A 19,251-nucleotide genomic window follows, 5' to 3' on the forward strand; every position below is an offset into this window, starting at 1 on the left:
TTGTCTGTCTCTCTGTCTCTCTGTCTTTCTCCCTCTCTCCTTCTCTCTCTCTCTCTCTCTCTCTCTCTCTCTCTCTCTCTCTCTCTCTCTCTCTCACACACACACACACACACACACACACATACATACACACAAACATACACGAACATATCAGGAAGCATTTGTGTTGAAATTTTATTATGGACCATATTCTTGATCTGTACCTATAAATGAATAAAGCATGTTCAGTGTCATCAACCAATCACATAGATTATCATAGATATAAGACATGAAGTGTGTCATGAGTTTTTCTTTATTTACATATCATTTTTTGTTTTGAAATGTTAGTTTTAAAAGTTAAATTATTTTAATGTGCATAAACTAATTTTAAATGTTCTTCAATGTAAAGAATTTTGTAACATGATAAGAACTTCTAAAGATATACCACTGTTGCAAAGTATATTTTAATACATTTCTCAATGTAGATAGTAAGTTTATTATTTATATAAATAGCCAAATAAGAATTATATGGCATTCTGTATAAAACTTTTCAGCGGTTAAGACAGTAGTATAGAAAAGTTCTTACTTGGTTTCTAATTTTACCACACCAAATGCTAAGACACTCTTGTGTCCTGTGTTGTCTTTATGAAATGAAATATACTTACTATATGTCCTTTCCTATCAAAATTATGTATATACCCCAACATAAATCTCAAAATAGCTACTGCTGTCCTGAAATCCAAAGAGGTTCCTCATAGTCAGCTGACTTCAATTGTTCCTATATTTAACCTTTCCTTTTTTTTATTTCTCTTCAATTATGTATTAATTCTTTGAGAGTTTTATAAAATGCATTTGAACCAGAATTGACCCACCCACCACTACTCCTAGATCATAAATACTCTTTTCTTACCTACCTAGTTTTGTGTACTCTTTATTTTTCTCAAATCCATCAAGTCCAATTGCATTGCCCATATACTCTCTTATGTGTGGCCTTCCATTGGAGCACAGTCAACTTACTAGGTTGATTTATATTTTATGAGTTGCTAATAGCTTCCTGGAAGAGTTAGATCCACATTCTGCTGCCCTGTCTCCATGCTGGTATTTGGTGTGGTTGAGTTTTCACTGGTTTTCTAAATCCTGTTACAATCACTGTCAGGTCATATGCTTGCTACCCAAATTTGTCCAGGAGACTTTGTTTCCTTTAATCATCTCTTGCTCTCAGAATCTTTCTGTCATCTCTCCTAAAATGGTTCCTGCACCTAGGGAGGAGATGATTTGATAATGATGTTCCATTTATGGCAGAACATTGATAGTATCTTATTCTTTGAACCTAAAGCAATTTGGGTCTCTACCCACTATAAACAGCAGCTACTCCTATGAAGTTTGAAAGATGCATTTATCTATGGGTATGAATATTAGTCATTTATAGTTTGTTTAATACTTTGTCCATGTAATAGTGTCAGATTCTCTTCTAGTAGCTATGTCCTAACTAGTTACCGGTACTTAGACTGATAACAAGTTTCATCTTCTGAAGAAGGACACAAATCTTATCAGAAAGTGATTGGTTACTCCTGTAATGTTTGTGTTACTAATGCATAAGGGGCACATCTTGATAGGCCTGTAATTGTAGTATACATGGCTCATAGCTACATAAAACTGATGGTTGCTTTTATCCTCCTGCAATGTGCATAGATCTTACAAGCATTATAAAAGCCCATTTATAGGGACTATGATTTTGGCATAATTCCATATTTGTTAGGATAACATCCAAGATTTAAATTTAGAACTCATATAGACTATGACAAAAATATCCACCTTGCTCTCATATGAAGTCTAGACCACATTACCTTTTTGGTTAATAAACCCAAATGATTGTCTTTTATTTACTAGATACACTGATGCTTCTGAACTTCATCCAAGGAAATTCCAGCATCATAGCTCATTGTCTCCCTGCTAATGTGTCTTGCCCTACTCTTGGGGACACCACAGCACCAGCCCCTCTTCAAAAACTTCATATCCTGTAAGTATGCAGGTACCATGTTGTCATGGGACAAGATAGTTGGGTACAGATCAGAGAAATTTAACTTGTAAGTCTGAAATAAACTTAATTGACAATCCTCACAAACCATATAATTCATAAGAATTCGCCTGTGAATCAATACCCTATATTTGCAGAAATGGATCACAGTTCCCATAACAGATCTTTATATGATTTTTAAATCTCTTTTTTCTCAGCTGGCACTGATTGGCTGTAGGGCTTCATGTAGGGGTGTGGCCTTGTGAGATTTCCCACCTTCCACACTGACACGTCAACTGGTATTACTGTGTAGGCTTTATGTTTGCAACCATATTTTTTGACATTTTGCTCATATATCTTCCATTTCGTGTGTATAAGATGTGTTCTAGTCCTACAGCTCTCATGATCTTTCAGTCAAACATCTACAAAAATTCCTAAGATATAAGCATATGGATTGTATTATAGATATAGAAATTGAAAAGTATAGAGGAATAATGAAATTAGGTTCAAATTATTTCAGAAACAATAAAATTTATGAGATATTAAATTTTCTGAAATGACCAATGTTGGGCTGGGTATAAAGCTTAGTGGTTTAATACCTGCCTAATATCTCCATGCCTTTTTTAAATCTATAGCACCAAAAGAAATAAAAGTATTCCCTATGACTAATATAATTGAACTTTCTACATATTAGGTAGTTGGGCATAATTTAAAATTCATGTCCTTTATTATATTAGTACTAAAGGAAAATAATTTTATAAGCGTAGTGATACTGATAAATTGAGGAATGTTTCAAGGACAAATAAACAACAGAGAAACAGAATCAATGATGAGAGAGAAGAATCTAGTCTAGAATTCTAAGGAAAATGAGAAAAGAGTTATTTTAAAAATTATATACAAGTAGAGAAAAATACTGTGCTAATTCATCACAAATATAGAACTATCTCATAGCCACATGGCCCTTTTTATGTATAACAAATATCTTCGAAGAAATTGTAGCATTAATCCTCACAGTGTGTACCTATGATCAGAAATGGGTGAATTTGTATCTTCTTAGTTGTTGTAAAGGGAGAGAGCACACCAGTGACTAGCAAAATTAAAACATGGGTAATAGCACATTTGAATTTCCCCGTCGATTGTATGACTTTCTTTAATTCTTTCTTTGTGTGAATGGCATAAACAGTTCTACTTTTTGCTGATGTCAGCCTGCTACTTTTGAAACAGATGATTAGCTTCTGGGATAAAAGATTATTTGTCTTTAACTCCAGATTAATACAATATAAATAACATTTGAAAAAAACACATGGATAGTAGTGTTATTATCAAAGGCTAGATATCAAAACAAAATTATTAAAAAGATGTTCTCAGCCTAGATACACTGGGGAGGGCATAGGTCCTGCCCCAATTGATGTGACAGACCTTAATGATCCCCCATGGGAGGCCTCACCCCATGGTAAGGAGGGGGGGATGTTAGCGCAGGGAATGGGAGAATAGGAGGGAGAAAAAACTGGGATTGAAATGTAAACTAAATTTTTTTTATTTTAATGAAAGTTAATTTGAAAAAAAAATACATTCATTTCCTCGCTGTTTTCTTTGAAGACCACATGAGCAACAAACAGTAGGAATTAAATACCTATCTGTGGAAATGATTTAAAATACACCTTTAATACTTTCATATTAGATTTTAAGAGAAAGAGAAAGACAATAAAATAATGGCCCCTTTCATAATAAAAGCCAGTGACTTCCTTAATTGTCAGTATTTACTTTGGCATCAGCTTCACATAACAGGAATACATAAGTAACCATTTCTCAATAGTCACAATCTAAAACTTCACCAGATTATGACAGTAACATCAATTTACATCTTGACATAAATTCAGAGCACTCTTTTCTTAATAATCAATTAATCAATCAACCAGTCATGATCTTCATTTGAGTGTGTTGAGCAATTGAAAATTTTAGATGAAATTGTTGGGTATGGGTTACTCACTTTACTGCATCAACAAACATAAAACAATTCCAGAGTGGCAAAAAGGTGCCTCCATCTGCATCAAGATTTCTACGTTTACAGAGCACAAAACTTACTATGAACTATCAATATTTTTAGCATATGGAAGGTGTACACAGGGCTCATAATGTTTATAAAATACTGTTAACTCTGATGTTGCCAAGGAATGCATTCTGAAAGTGGCTGGTTCCCAATCCTACAAGCCTGACACCATCTGACAATCAGTGTGATTTGTTTATTATTTAGTGAGAAGATTTCTTAACAGGGGCAACTATACAGTGATCCTTAGCACACCTGGTCACAGGAACATGTAATTTTCACAGCTGCACAGTGGAGATTAGAGTTGATAAATAGTCTAGCCTATGAGGCATAAAATTGAGAATATAGTCAGAGGAGTGTGCAGTATGAGAACTGTGTGTCCTGTAAACATTGTTGTTGAGATTTTGCTCATAAATCTTTCAGGAAAATAATAAGGCCCTCAAAGTGTTTAGAATGATAATGGAAAAGGGTCAAAAGACCTGCTGTTACATGGGAAAGGATGAACGCTCTACATCTAGATTTTTCCATTATACATTCAGGATTGACTACACACACTGTCAAAGATAATGTTGAACAATAAAATACACAATTATAATTAAGACCATGAAAGCAATTCAGAGACAAATTCAGTAAAAATTAACAGAGGTATTTGTGTTAGTCATACTCAAGAGATAAGCTGAGAGTTTAAAGCACTGGTTCTCAACCTAAGTGCCTGGATCCATTTGAGTTTAAACATCCTTTTCACAGGGACCTACTAAAACCATAAGAACACTCAAAGATAATAATTTATAACATTAGTAATATTACAGTCATGAAGTAAAAACAAAAATAATTTTATCATTGGAGTCACCACAGCATGGGGAACTCTATTAAAGGGTTGGAGAGTTAGGAAAATTGAGAGACACTGGTTTAAACTACAGATGTGGGTCACTGTTTATAAAAGGTTTCTTTACAATTGATAAAGGGGAATTCTATTGTACTGAAGGTAGAATCAAATGCAAGTATTAAGGAGGGAAATGTTTAAGAATAAGAAGAAATTTAGAAGAAATGAGAGTATAAGGAGGCAATGAGGGATGCATATGTACAAAATAAAATGTGTACATATATTTAATTTTTAACAATAAATTTAAAAAACCTTAGCTATGTACCATAAGTCTATTTCAACTTAATAGTATTAAATAACATGATGATCAATGATATATCAATATAAACTACTGTACAAAAATATCATTCACCAATGGAAGACTCGTGTGTGTGTGTGTGTGTGTGTGTGTGTGTGTGTGTGTGTATGTGTGTGTGTTTGTTATAGGTAGACATATATGTATAAATATCTCACAAGATGCTGAGAAAGCCTTTGACACAATCCAGCATCTCTTCATGATAAAGATCTTGGAGAGAACAGGAATTACAGGAACATATCTAAATATGATAAAAGTAATATACAGCAAACCAACAGCCAACACCAAACTACATGGAGAGAAACTCAAAGCTATTCCTCTATAATCAGGACCAAGACAAGGCTGTCCACTCTCTCAATATCTCTTCAATATTGTACTTGAAGTTCTAGCTAGAGAAATAAGACAACAAAAGGTGATCGAGGGAATACAAATTGGAAAGGAAGAAGTCAATTCTCATTATTTGCAGATGATAAGATAGTCTACATAAGTGACCCAAAAATCTCTACCAGGGAACTCCTACAGCTGATGAACACCATCAGCAAAGTGGCAGGATACAAAATAATTCAAAATATCAGTAGCCCTACTATATATGGATGATATATGAGAGAGAAATCAGAGAAACATCACCCTTCACACTATCCAAAAACAACATAAAATGTCTTGGAGTTAACACTAAGCAAAATAGTGAAAGACCTGTACAGTAAGAACTTTGAGTCTTTAAAGAAAGAAACTTAAAAAGATACCAGAAATTGGAAAGATCTACCATGCTCTTGGATAGGTAGAATCAACATAGTAAAAACGGCAATCTTGCCAAAATCAATCTATAGATTCAATGCAATCCCCATCAAAATCCCAAAACAGTTCTTCACAGACATTGAAAGAACAATACTCAACTTTGTATGGAAAAACAACAAGCCCAGGATAGCCAAAACAACCCTGCATAATAAAGGACCTCTGGACGCATCACCATCCCTGATTCAAGCTCTATTACAGATCCATACTCCTGAAAACTGCTTGGTATTGGCACAAAAATTATCATATAGACCAATGGAATCAAATTGAAAACCCTGATATTAATCCATACACCTATGAACAACTGATTTTTGACAAAGATGATAAATCTGTACAATGGAAAAAAGATAGCATCTTCAACAAATGGTGCTGGCACAACTGGATTTGGACATGCAGAGAATTGCAGATAGATCCATATCTGTCACCAGGCAACAAACTTAAATCTAAATGGATCAAAGATCTCAACATAAAACCATACACACTGTATCATCTAGAATAGAAATAGGTAATACCCTGCAACAACCTCCTGATCCTAAAACCATTATCACAGACATTGAGAACCACAATTAATAAATGGGACCTCCTGAAACTGAGAAGCTTCTGTAAGTCAAAGGACATAGTAAGACAAAACAGCAGACCACAGAATGGGAAAAGATCTTCACCAACCCCACATCTGACAGAGGTCTGATTTCCAAAATATACAATGAACTCAAGAAGCTAGCCACCAAAACACCAATCAATGAAATTAAAAAGTGGGGTGCAGAACTAAATAGAGAATTCTCAACAGAGGAATTTAAAATGGCTGAAAGACATTTAAGAAAGTGCTCAAAATCCTTAGCCATCAGAGAAATGCAAATCAAAACAACTCTGAGAAATCATCTTACACCAGCCAGAATGGCTAAAATCAAAAACACCAATGACAATCTATGCTGGAGAAGATGTGGAGAAAAAGGAACACTCCTCCATTGCTGGTGGGAGTGCAAACATTTTTTAAAGATTTATTTATTATGTATACAGTGTTCTGTCTGCATACCAGAATAGAGCACCAGATCTCATTATAGATGGTTTAGAGTCACCATGTGGTTCATGGGAATTGAACTCAGGACCTCTGGAAGAGCAACCAGTGCTCTTAACCTCTGAGCCATCTCTCCAGCCCCGGGAGTGCAAACTTTTAAGACCACTTAATCAGTATGGCGGTTGCTCAGGAAAATGGGAATCAGTCTTCCTCGAGATGCAGCAATTCTTCTCTTGGGCATAGAGTCAAATAAAGTAAGTTCATACAACAAAGACATATGTTCAACCATGCTCATAGCAGCGTGTTTGTAATAGCCAGAACCTGGAAGCAACCTAGATGCCCCTCAATTGAAGAATGGATAGAGAAAATGTGGTACATTTTCACAATGGAGTACTACTCAGTGGGAAAAAGCAATGGAATCTTGAAATTCCCAGGCAAATGGATGAAACTTGAAGAAACCATCCTCACACCCGCTAACTATCTCAGCAACGGAGGAGAGGCTACCTCTAATGCCCTCCCCTGATTATGAGATTGATGACAGACTTAGATGCCCTCATTCAGCAGCTGGTGGAAGTAGAAGCAGATACCCATAACTAATCACCGATCTGAACTGGAACCCAGATGCAGATAACTGGAATACCAGCATGGGACTGATCCAGACCCAAGGAACATGGTTTTCTGTGAGGAAACCTTGGAAATCTATGGGACCTCCTGTAGAAGCCCAGAATTTATCCCTAGCATAGGTGTGGACTTTGGGAGCCCAGTCTATATAGAGGAATACTCCCTGAACCATGACACACTGGGGTGGGCCCAGGCCCTCTCCCAAAGAATCGAAAAACTCTGGTGACACCCTATGGAAGGCCTCACCATCCAGTGGAAGCAGAGAAGATCTGTGATAGATAAGGTTTTAGTGGGGGGGTAGGGGAGGACAGATGGGAGAAGGGAAATGGGATTGTCATGTAAAACAATCCTGTTCCTAATTCAAATAAAAAAAGTTGGAAAAAAAAAAAGAAACCATCCTGAGTGAGATAACCCAGTCACCAAAGACAAACATGGTATGAACTCACTCATATAGGAATTTTAGACATAGAGCAAAGGATTACCAGCCTACAATCTTCTTCACCAAAGGAACTAGGAAACAAGAAGGACTCTAAGAGAAAAACGCATTGACCCTGGAGAATAGAAAGAGGCGGGGTCTCCTAAGCTAATTGGGAGGATAGGGGTAGGGGAGACGGAGCTGGCAGAGTGAGAGGAGGAGAAGAGTAGGGGAGAGGCAGAAATGAAGGAGCAGAAAAGTTGAGTCGGGGGAAGAATAGAGGAGAGCAGGATGAGAGATATCATAGTAGAGGGAGCCTTTATAGGACTGATGAGAGATCTGACACTAGGGAGTTTTCCAGAGATCTACAAGGGGATACCAACTGACAATCTAAGCAATGATAGAGAGGCTAGCCTAAATGCCCTTCACCTATAATGAGACTGATAACAATTTTATGTACCATCCTAGAGCCCTCATCCAGTGGCTGATTGAAGCAGAAGCACACACTCACTGCTATACACTGAGGTGAACTCTGTAACCCAGTTTTAGAGAGGGAGGAATGAAAGTCAAAGAAGTAGGGACCAGCTGGTGAATCCCACAGAAACAGCTGGCCTGAACAAGGGGGAGCACATGGACCCCAGACTGCTGTCTGGGAGGACAGCATGGGACTGATCCAGACTCCTGAATGTGGATGTCAAGTAGGAGGCCTCTGTACTCTATGTGGCTTCTGGTAGTAGATCAGTATTTTTCCCTGGTGTAAGAAGGGATTTTGAGAGCCCACCCTACATGAAGGGATGCTCTCTTGGCCTTGACGCATGGGGGAGGGCCTAGGTCTTGTCCAGGATGATGCTGTGGAAGTTTTGGAGCTCCTGTGGAGGGCCCTACCATCCATGGGGAGCAGAAGGAGGAGGGATCTCATGGGGGCCTCGGGGAGTGTAGGGAGAGCCACAAGGGATTGACATGTGAAGCAAGCTTGTTCCTAATTTGCACTAATGAAAAAATTTTAACTCTGAACAACTTTAAGGTAAACAATATCAATTCTCATCCAAAAATGGCCCCAGAGAAAACTGCTCAAATCAGCGGTGTTCTTTCAATAAAATTTATAGGTTGGAACATAAAAAAGTAAAAATATATAGTTCTATGTGTACCTTAGTTCTTTTCCTTTCCCCTAAAATTCCAACTCATTAAGTATAGAATACCTGTCAAGTATAAATCAGAATTTGTATGAGTCAATGACATAGAAATTAACACTTGCAATTACTTGTCAAAAATAAAATGGTTAAATTGGTTCAATTTAGCCAAGATGTCTATTATCCTGAGAACCCTTGTATACTACACTCTGTTGTAAAATTTTCCGTCTGAATTGTCAAAGCAATTATCCATACATCTTAGACTGTTATTTTCAACCATTCCATATAACTCAATATAAACTTTATTTTGCTACTATTATAAAAGTTATTAAATGCTTGTGTTCTAATTTGTCTTCCAAAATAGTATTTTATTTAGTCACATTTTGAAATGGGTGAAAGAAGTTATAGACTACAATAGGAGCAGCAGGTCTTACCTTGATATCTCTATCTGTCTGTCTATATGTCTATCATCTAACTATCTATTAATCTATCCATCCATATATCTATCATATATTCTTCTCTCATATATTAAATCCTGAGGACAGTTTGTCCTCCTTCCTGTCCAGCCAATCAGCCCCTCCTCCTTACTTCTCCATTCCAGATTCACTCCTTCTGTTTCCCTTCAGAAAAGAGCAGGACTTCTAGGGAAATAAACCAAACATGGCATATCAAGTTCTAATAAGACTAGGCCCATACGCTCATATCAGTGTTGAAGCAGGTAACATAATAGGAAAAAAAGAGTTCCAAAAGCAGGCAAGAGTGTCAGAGATAGCCCTGTTTCCACTATTAGGAGTCCCATAAGAATGCCAAGCTATACAACCATAACATATATGCAGAAAACCCAGCTCAGACACATGTTGACTCATCCTTATTGTTGCTTCAGTATTTGTGAGCACCTATGAACCCCAGTCATTTGATTCTCTGGGATTTATTCTTGTGGGGTCCTTGACCCCTCTGGCTCCAATAATCCTTTCTCTCCCTTTCTCAGTAGAATTCAAGAGCTCTAACTAAAGTTTGGCTGTTGTATCTGCTCCTATCAGTTGCTGGATGAAGCCTCTCTGATGACAATTTTGCTAGGTTCAGGTCTACAAGTAAAAGGTGTTATTCTTTTGTTTAAGCTGCAGCTACTGATATAAAGAAAGGAACAATGGATAAACAACCCACATGGAGTTTATTTACCAGAAAAGGGGGGAGAGGAGGATGGGTAGTCAGCCAACCCAAGAGGAGCCAAAAGGAAGAGAGCAAGGGATGGGTGGTAGGACCTTTTAAAGGAAAGGTTGCATATGTGCACTGGGGTTTTATATCTCACAGGTTGCAATGCATGGTGGGTGAGTGCCCTGTTGTTAGGGGGCGGGGTCAGGGTCATCCAGGTGTATTGTTCTTACAATCCCTGCTGTTGTTTATTATAAAAGTTGGAGCAATTGGGCGTGGCAGGTTAGGGAAGTAGGGGCAAAGATGTCTTAAGGCTGCTTCCTGCTGGCCTGGGGCATTGACCGTCTTTGGGGGGTTGGGGTGCTGCCACGTCCGGGGGTTGATTGTTGTTTCATTGCAGTCCGGGCCACTCTGGTGCCTTTTAGACCTGGCAAGATGTTCGCAGAGCAGAGGACAAGGTTAAGTTTAGAAAAATTTTTTTTCTTAGGTCCTGTCACTTGAGGGGAAGATTGTAAGATGAGGGAGGGGTTACCGAGGTGTCCCAAGATGAGGGAAGGGAAATTGGGACTGGGGAAAGGTTGGCTATTACCTGAATATAGTTGATATTTACACTCATGACTTGGAGAGATGAAAGTGAAAATGGAATCTTATACTACAGTTTTATAATATAGCCAACTAGTTTCCTTAGGTTTTGAAGAGTCCTTGGTAAAATATTCAAGTGCTGCATTCTAGAATTGAAGTTAATGAGATGGACATAGACTAACAAACTGTATAACAGAAGTTAGATTCACTCTATTTTAGAAAAATCTAACTATATCTTTCTCCAATTCCTTTTTAATAACAAAATACCACATACATTTGCACACACATATACTGAAAAATATGTTAATTTCTCTCTAACATTATTGAAGTGTGTTGATGAAATTATGATGGAAAAGTCAGGGTTCAGGTACTGAATGGACATTTAATATGAATGGATTGTACAATCTATAATTGTTTTTAATAACTTAAAAAATTAATGGACATTTCACGGTGTCCCATATTTCCTGGATATTTTGTATTATGGATTGGTTGGACTTCAGATTTTCTTTGCTTGATGAGTTTAGCTTCAGTGTCTGAGATTCTGTCTTCCATCTCTTGTATTCTGTTGTTTATGCTTGCATCTGTGGTTCCTGATTGTTTACTCAGTTTTTCCACTTCCAGCATTCCCTCCATTTGTGTTTTCTTTATTGTCTCTAATTCAGATTTCATGTTTAATTGCATTTTCTGGTTTTTTTTTCGATTTCCTTGATTTCTTGCATCTTTTGGTTCATCTTTTCTTCCATTTCTCTGAAGGATTTTCTGATTTCCTCTCTTAGGGTCTCTATCATCTGCATGAAGTTGTATTTAAGGTTGCTCTCTTCTGCTTCTTCTGTGTTTGGATGGTCATGTCTTGCTACTGTAGAGTCCCTAGACTCTGCTGGTGTCATATTGGTTTTCCTGTTGTTGGATGTGTTCTTAGTGAAGGGGGAAGGGAACTAGAGAATGAGAAGGGGAGAAGAGGAAGGATGCCGAGTACATGAGGGAGCAGAAAGATTGAGTCAGGGGAAGAATAGAAGAAAACAAGAAAGGAGATAGTATAATAGATGGAGACATTTTAGGTTTATGGAGAGATCAGGCATTAGGGAACAATCTGGAGATCTACAAAGATGACACCAACTATAAATCTAAGCAACAGAGTAGAGGCTACCTTAAATGCCCTCCCATGCTAATGAGATGGATGACTGTCTTATATGCCATTCTATAGCCTTCATCCAACAGCTGGTGAAAGTAGAAGCAGACACCCACAACTAATCACTGAGCTGAATTGGAATCCAGTCGCAGAGAAGGACAATTGAAAAGCAAAGGGGTCCAGAACAGGCTGGTGAAAAGCACACAAGCAGCTGACCTGAACATTGGGGAACTCTTGCTCCTCAGACTAATAGCTGTAATACCAGCATAGGACTGATCCAGACCCCAGGAACATGGGTTTCTCTGAGGAAACCTCGAAAATCTATGGTACCTCCTGTAGTAGTTCAGGACTTATCTCTAGCATAGGTCTGAACTTTGGGAGCCCATTGCATATAGAGGAATAATCCCTGAGCCAAAACACAGGGTGGTGGGCCCTATCCCAAAGGATACAATAGATTCTGATGACACACTATGGAAGGCCTCACCATCCATGGGGAGCAGAAAGGATATGTGATAGATAGGCCTTCAGTTATGGTGGAGTAGGAAAGGACAGGAGGGAGAAGGGAACTGGGATTGTCATGTGAAAGAATCCTGTTTCTAATTCAAACAAAAAAAAGTTGAAAAAAAATAATGGACAGCCAACAATGGATTTCTATATTCAATCATTATATTTTAAGTCTAACAAGAGAAATAACTGTTTTCTAGCCAAATATTGAGTTCACGATAATCCAGTCATAGCTCTAATGGGAAGCAGAAGCAATTTCCCTTTCACTTCATTGCACCATGGTATCTAATCTCTCGCTAATGATAGTCAGTGCATGCAGTGTTCATTAGAAGAGCTTTAAACATCAGAGGTAACATCGGAGACTGCTGCAGATTCACAGGATCCCTTTCATATTCACTCAATTCATAATTAGGTTATAACTTTACAAGAAAGTACACACAAAGCACTGGGTCATAACTTCAATGTTATAGAAGCAATAAAATCACCCAAGGTTAGGTCATTATTTTTAAATGACTTATAAGCAGTTTCATTTTATTGCCAAACATTTTTGTAATTCTTTTTTTCCAAAGACAAATGTGCTCAGTTTGATTTGTTTTTGTCTTTGCATTTAATCACATTTGAAGTCACTTTTGGAACACACAATTAATCCTTGCTACATTTATGTAATACTTCTAAACTTTCCCCTCTAAATTTATCTTAGTGTTTGATGGCTTATTACAGCTTTATAATGTTGTAATCATTACATACACTTGTGCCCACCATATCCAAACAGAAGATTTTTTACAGTTGCATTATCAGATTGCTTGAATATTTGCAAAGAAGACATTCACAAAGTGTAAGACATGAAAACCTCACATAGATTGCAAAGGTTTCAGAAACCCACTATTTCATGGGAATCGAGATTCAGGGGACTCAGTACAGGTTAAGTGAAGTTTACTCAGGGAGAATTCACTTACACAAGAGGCAGGTGACTGCCACAAGTTCCAAATCCAAGGACCCTCCCAGGCTGACCCTGTGACCTGACTAGAAGCAAGAGAGAGGTCTGGGGTCCGGGATACCATATCTAGTCCTTCCTCCATTATTTCCTCACCTGTGACCACACCCAAAGAAGTATGTTCAGTCTAAAGAAAAAGATACAGGCTTGACACAAAACTACATACAAAGAAAGCAAATATAAAGTGTGCTATAGGGGAAAGAATATTAAGGAAAATACACTTAAGACCTATCAACAGTGAAGCAACAAGAGCTAATGTTATTTCTTACTATGTTGATCCTACATATACAAGAACATGGGAGATCCTTCCATTTTCTGGGATCTTCTTTAATTTCTTTCTTTAAGGACTCAACATTCTCATGATACAGGTCTTTTACATTTTTTGGTTAGTGTTACCCCAAGGTATTTTACCTTGTTTGTGAAAAATGTAAAGGGTGATGTTTCTCTGATTTTTTTCTCAGCACAGTTTTCCTCCATATATAGTAGGGCTACTGATTTTTTGTTAATCTTATATCCTGCCACTTTGCTGAATGTGTTTATCAGCTATAGGAGTTCCCTGGTAGAGTTTTTGGGTCACTTACACAGATTATCATATCATCTGCAAACACTGAAAGCTTGACTTCCTCCTTTCCAATTTGTATCCGTTGATCCTTTGCGTTGTCTTGTTGCTCTAGATAGAACTTCAAGGACAATATTCACGAGATATGGAGAGATTGGACAGCCTTGCCTTGTTCCTGATTTTAGAGGAATAGCTTTGAGTTACTCTTCATTTAGATTGATTTTGGTTGTTGGTTCACTGTATATCGTTTTTATTGTGATCAGGTATGTTCCTGTTATCCCTGATCTCTCCAGGACCTTTATCATAAAGGGGTGTTGGATTTTGTCAAAGGTTCTTTTAGCATCTAGTGAGATGATAATGGGGTTTTTCTTTCACAGTCTTTTATATTGTGAATTACATTGATGGATTTTTTAATTTTGAACCACCCTTCCATCCTGGGAATGAAGCCTACTTGATCATGGTGGATGATTTTTCTGGTATGTCATTTCATTTGGTTTGCTAACATTTTATTGAGTATTTTTGCATAGATATTCATGATGGATATCATTCTATAATTCTCTTTCTTAGTTGTGTCTTGTGTGGGTACCAAGGTTATTGTAGCCTTGTAAAAAGAGTTTGACAATGAACCTTCTGCCTCAGTTGTGTGGAAAAATTTTGAGTATTATTGGCATTAGTTCTTCTTTGAATTTCTGGTAGAATTCTGCATTGAATCCATCTGGCCCTGAGCTTTTTTTGGTTGGGAGACTTTTGATGACTGCTTCTATTTCATTAGGTTTTATAGGTCTGTTTAATTGCTTATCTGATCTTAATTCAATTTTGATAAATGATATCTGTCCAGAAAATTGTCCATTTCCTTTAAATTTTCCAATTTTGTGGAGTACAGGTTTTCAAAGTATGACCTGATGACTCTCTGGATTTCCTCAATGTCCATTATTATGTCCCCCTTTCCATTTCTGATTTTGTTAATTTGCATATTCTGTCTCTGCCTTTTGGTTAGTTGGGATAAAGGTTTGTTTACCTTGTTGATTTTCTCGAGAACCAACTATTTATTACATTGACTCTTTGAATTGTTTTCTTTGTTCCCACTTTATTGATTTCTGCCCTCAGTATGATTATTTCCTGGTGTCTACTACTCTGGGAGGAGTTTGCTTCCATTTGTTCTAGAGCTTTCAGTTGTGATGTCAACTCTCTGGTGTGACTATTCTCTAGGTTCTTCACACCAATGACAGTTTATGCTGGAGAGGATGGGGACTAAAGAGAACACTCCTCCACTGCTGGTGGGAGTGACAATTCATACAACCACTTTGGAAATCAGAATGGAAATCCCTCAGGAATATGGGAATCAGTCTACAACAAGATCCAGCAATCTCACTCTTAGGCATATACCCAGAAGAAGCACATTCATACAACAAGGACATCTGTTCAACGATGTGCATAGCAGCATTATTTGTAACAGCCAGAACATGGAAGCAACCTAGATGCCCCTCAACTGAAGAATAGATAGAGAAAATTTGGTACATTTATACAATGGAGTACTACTGAGGGGGGCAATGGAATCATTCACAGGCAAATGGATGCAACTAGAAGAAACCATTCTGAGTGTGGTAATGAAGTCACAAAAAGATAAACATGGTATTACTCACTCATATGTGGATTTTAGACATAGAGTAAAGGATTACCAACCTACTATCCATATTTCTAGAGAAGCTAGTAAACAAGGAGGACCCTAATATAGACCTACATAGTCCCCTGGGAAAATGGAACCGTACAAGATCTCCTGAGCAAACTGGGAGCATGGGGGAGGGCAGAGGGAACTAGGAGAATGAGAAGGGGAGAAGAGGAGGTATGAGGAAGACATGATGGGGCAGGGAGGTAGAGTTGGAGGAAGAACAGAAGACAGCAAGATAAGAGATACTATAATAGAGGGAGACATTATAGATTTAAGAGAAAGCAGACACTAGTGAAATGTCTGGAGAGCTACAAAGATGACACCAACTAACAATCTAAGCAACAGAGGTGAGGCTATCTTACATGCCCTCCCCTGATAATGAGATAGATGGATAACTTATATGACATCTTATAGCCTTCATCCAGCAGCTGGTGGAAGTAGAAGCAGAAACATCTAAACCTTGAACTGAAATGGAATCCAGTTGCAGAGAAGGAGGACTGATGAGCAAAGTGGTCCAGACCAGGGTGGTGAAATCCACAGAAACAGCTGACCTGAACAAGGAAGAGCCCTTTGTCCCCAGACTCATCACTGGGAAACCAGCATGGAAATGATCCAGATCCCATGAATGTGGGTTTCAGTGAGGAGGCCTCGGAAATCATTGTCCCCCTTGTAGTGAATCAGTGCTTATCCCTACCATAGGAATAGACTTTTGGATCCCATCCCACATGGAGAAATACTCCCTGAGGCTAGACACAAAGGGGTGGTCCTAGGCCCTATCCCAAAGTATATGACAGACTCTGAAGACCCCCTACAGCATGCCTCACTGACCCTGGGGAGCAGAAATCGTATGGGATAGGTAATGTGTTACTTGGCCTAGCAGGTGAGGAGGAAAGAGAAGGAACTCGGATTAACATGTAAAATAAGTTTTCTAATTCAAATAAAAAATTTAAAAGAAAAGAGAAAATGGCAAGAATTATATATCTAGTCCTAGGGTAAAGGCATAACAGAGATTAGAATAGAGTTGTCCTAAGATGGAAAGTTTAAGTCTTGTATATACTATTTCTATGTAGGAAGAGAAAGCAATAATTGTGACAGTATAATCTTCAACCTCATCAAACACCTGAGAGGGAGGATAACAATACTAGGGTCAGCAGGAAGTGCAGGCAAGTAACTTCCAAAAGTTGTAGCAAGGACAGAAAAAATTGGCTACCTTTACAGTCACCCAATGTCTCACAGCAGTATAGGGGCAAACACTTTGGCTAAGGCCTAGAGTATCTGACTGTCCAACACAGAAGTAGGGAGACAGAAAGGTTGTCTTGCCCTGATTTGGCTAGGTTCAGCAGTATTCTATGTTTGTCCTGCAAGCACAGTAGGACAGAATGTCAAAAGTCAGCAGTCCAGGTGTGGACAGTTCTTTGCCAAGAGGCCATTAACTGAAGAGAGAATGAACTCCAGAATTAGTGTTATCAGTGCCCAACATATACTCTGAATAGCTTGGTGCTGTCAGGAGTAATTGTGTCTAAAGTCAATGGGGTACTAATATTATGACATTCAAATGCCATATTCTACAGGTCTATGAAGTGTTTGATGATCAAAAATCTATGTTTGACTAATCTTATAATTAAGAAACATGAGTGCTAATAAGCATGGGTTGTAAGAGTCTGTAATTCTTAGAAACATAGTTGTGCAATGGCTGAAGCTCCCCAAAATAATTTAACCAGGACAATGACTTTAAAATATGTAACTATATATATATGTGTATAATTCTCAATAACAGAGATAGAACGGGCATGTCTTGACTAGAGGTAGAACTGTAAAGTGCAGTATGATAAAATATCCTAAGTTGTATCAATATATAAATGTATGTACATCAAGGTTGATGGAGAGAGAGGGGATCCTAATATTTTTGTTTTATTGTGAATTTCATTGACTTTTGAGAGTTGGAGTAAGGTAGTTATAGTAACAGCTCTTAGAGCCATTTTACTGAGGTGACAGGTGATACTCATCTATTGCCAGGTGTTCACAGATGGATGTATAACACAGTTGTCCAATAGCAGTTATACCACTGCTAATGTCCATGAGTTCTAGTGATGCTGTTTATTTTCACCTGAATTCCCATGGAGCTTCAGACTATATATTACAAGTCAGTCAATGAATTGTACAAGCTGTATTTGCCCAATCTTTCTATTTTGGATTGGTTTTCTAATCAAGCCTTCTAATTTATGTGTAAATGTTTATGAATCAAAAGTGAAGATTAACAATTAGTATGGTTTAAAATGTATTTCCTGATTTGACTTTCTTTTGTAACATATAAAATATATGAGAAATATTTTTGATACATACAGTTCTATATGGGGGCATGGTGCCTTCTACTGCCCCAGTTGAAGAGCTCCATCAAACTGATCATTTCTTTACTCTGTGAAGAAAACTTTGCCATGATAATCAGAAGCACCTACTGTTTGGTGTTTGACTATGTCCTTACCTGGTCAAACATATTAGAAGATATTAGACAGAACTCTCTTGCTTGCTTTCTGGTTACCTCATGCTTTTCCATTTATTTCTCAGTCTTCAGGGGACTTTGCTGTCACTATCATGGCTTTAGCATTGTCCTGTAGTTTCTAAATTTTAGACTATACAGTGAAAGTCATTAACCCCAATAAGTAAATCTAGAGCAGTCATATGATGAGGAAATAACTTGTATTGCAATATATTTTTAATAAATATATGTTTTAAAAGAACATTATCAAAACCTCTTAGGTAAAAGTTTATATGTTTTCTGTATGTGAAAAACATACCAAATAATAAAGACACAGGCAAACAGACTGTTTGGTTGTGGATTTTATGATTGCAAAATGTCAAAGTTGTTAAGAATTGTAGATTTTCAAAATTTATGTCTACAATTAAAGTAAAATTAGTTAAAACCAGAGAAGATTACTGTAAATACTGAAACTGGTCTTAAATTTAATATAGAAAATAAAATGACCACAATTTAGTAAAACAAAGTTGGAAGACTCCTGCTGTTGTCTTTAAAGCAGCATAATCAAGACAGCTGAGGTAGGAGAGCAAACACGTTGAATGACACAGTGAGAAGAAAATCTAGAGTCAGAGAAATACAACTGGAATGATTGTTTCCATCAAATATACAAGGGCAAGCAATTACAGAAGAGGGATTTTATCAAATAAATGTTGAAATATTTGGATAACTACCAACAAATTAGAAGTTTAGAAATTGTATGCATTTCTCAATTTCTATACTTAACACGGAGCACAGAATAAATTGCAAAATTCTAAAAACCCTAAAGGAACTTTTGAGGTCACTTGGTGAAGTGTAAATCAGAGAGGGTACTCATAGATTCAATACCAATAGTATGATACTCAATGAAAATATTAATTGATTGTTAGCCAACAAGATTTTTGAAAAACATGGAAGACACACTTAAGAATTAAAGAACAGGGAAGGTGCAGTGA

The sequence above is a fragment of the Cricetulus griseus genome, chromosome 5 (genome assembly GCF_003668045.3).
Source record: "Cricetulus griseus strain 17A/GY chromosome 5, alternate assembly CriGri-PICRH-1.0, whole genome shotgun sequence".
NCBI classification, from domain to species: domain Eukaryota; kingdom Metazoa; phylum Chordata; class Mammalia; order Rodentia; family Cricetidae; genus Cricetulus; species Cricetulus griseus.